Raw genomic sequence first — 1,839 nt, 5'->3', positions numbered from 1 at the left:
ATGAACTTGATACCATCAAGGTTTGGACAGTGTTGGTAGAATACATTCCAGAATATATTGTGCAAATGATGTTGCGCTCAGTACAGCGTCGGAGAGAATGAAGTTTGAGCTTTTTGGCGCGATGCCAATTGTCAAGGTCTGTCATGTCCTTTATTCTTTTTTTTTTCCTTTGATCGATCTCTGTATGCTTTAGTTCTCATAAAGAGTTTTTTTTGTGTGTAGCGAGATAATAGGTGGCAGCAGAATTCAAAATGAAACCTGGCAAATATAGAGAAGAGGAGGCTGTTCTCTGATCTGGAGGGTTCTAAGGATCCTTGAACACATTCTGCAGGTCATATCGACTGAATTGTTGATGTGTGCATTCCAGCTAAGGTTGTCCTGTATTTACAGTTAAGTCACTGATGTTATTTGACACTATTAGGCGCTCGCCCGAGGGAAGAGAAGGTTTTAAACATATTCTCTTTCCTAAACAGGATGAGCTCACTGTCACATACTCCTTTGATTTTCAGGAGCACAGTCAACTGTAAAACTTCTTATTTGTAAACGAATATCATAGCTGTACACCAATTTGTTTGGACTCCGTCGATTACGACGACGTGGGTTCCGGTTGATGCAACCAACGGAGCAATCTGTTCGTGGAGTTAACGTGCAAGTTAACGTAGTTTTCGGGGAAATTCAGTGTACAGAATGTGACAAGGCTGACCATTTGAAATACAGGAACTACTCATTTTCGCCAGGTGAGTGACTTAGTGGTTAGAGGTAGGTATTCTGCTCCCGATCGTAAGGTCGTGATTTCCATTCCCGGCAGCGCGTTGTGTCCTTCAGCAAGACACTTTATCTCGCGTTGCTCCAGTCCACTCAGCTGTAAATCAATAGCACAATCACAAAAGCAGTGTCGTTTTTTTCTTCTAATGTTTTCGTGAAAATATGTCTGGTCACGGGGGAATATTACTTTGCTTTGAAATAGGCAAGAGTTGGTGACAGGAAGAGCATCTAGTCCTAGAAATCATGCCTTCAACGGATTATGTCCGATTCAGGCAAATATGGAAAACTAGACATCAAAACGATGAGGATATACTCACACATATACAAACATACATACATAGAAACATACGTGTACACACACACACACACACACACACAATTTTATATACATATATCTGATTATCTATACATGTGTGTAATTACGTATATATTCTTCGAAACGCCGGAGTTTTAATGGTGGCAGCTGATGAAGGGGATGTTTCTATGTGGCCTGCTTGTTTGTTGCACCTTGTTTACCATTTTGTCCTTGTTCTTTTGTCACGTCATGTACCCAGTTATGTATCTATATGTACATGTAGATGAACGTATATACATACATGTACATATATATGCATATACTCATATATTGTTTATATATATATATATATATATATATATATGATGGAGCACAGAATTTGGCACTATCATGCTATTAGCTGTCAGAAATGAAAGTGCTCACTGCTAGTGAAGTGTTTGTCTGTCTGCCTTCCTGTTGCTGGTTTGAGTTGATTCTTTGGCTACTGACAGCTAATACCATGACTGGCCGGAGCGAGCTATTGGCTTACTTACTTACTGATATCTATCTACTATCTATCTATCTATCAATCACTCGTCCACCTTATTAGAAAACACAAATTTAATATAAAAACATATTTCCTGAAATTGCTAATTATTTGAAATATAAAAATATAATTTTCAACAGAGAGAATTTATCAAAATAGAAAACAAATGAAGTTTGAAGTTTAAAAATAATAGGATCGACCACCCACGACTAGCTAGCGCGGACGCGAGTACCCTTATACTCTGTGTTGTGTT

General features: G+C 38.4%; 1 protein-coding gene across 4 annotated transcripts in view; it reads left to right on the top strand.

The window, feature by feature from the left end:
• Nucleotides 1-1,839, top strand: part of LOC106870742 (arf-GAP with Rho-GAP domain, ANK repeat and PH domain-containing protein 1) — a 303,403-nt gene that overhangs the window by 4,200 nt on the left and 297,364 nt on the right. The window contains exon 1 of one of the 4 annotated variants that reach the window (XM_052968222.1): nucleotides 48-136. The exons of the other annotated variants lie outside the window; for them this stretch is intronic. The gene's annotated coding sequence lies outside the window, so the exon portion shown is untranslated. Of the gene's footprint in view, nucleotides 1-47; nucleotides 137-1,839 lie in introns of those variants that run through there. 4 annotated transcript variants of the gene reach the window in all.

The sequence above is a fragment of the Octopus bimaculoides genome, chromosome 5, assembly GCF_001194135.2.
Source record: "Octopus bimaculoides isolate UCB-OBI-ISO-001 chromosome 5, ASM119413v2, whole genome shotgun sequence".
In the NCBI taxonomy this organism is placed as follows: Eukaryota; Metazoa; Mollusca; class Cephalopoda; order Octopoda; family Octopodidae; genus Octopus; species Octopus bimaculoides.
This window is presented reverse-complemented; position numbering and strand designations above follow the sequence as displayed.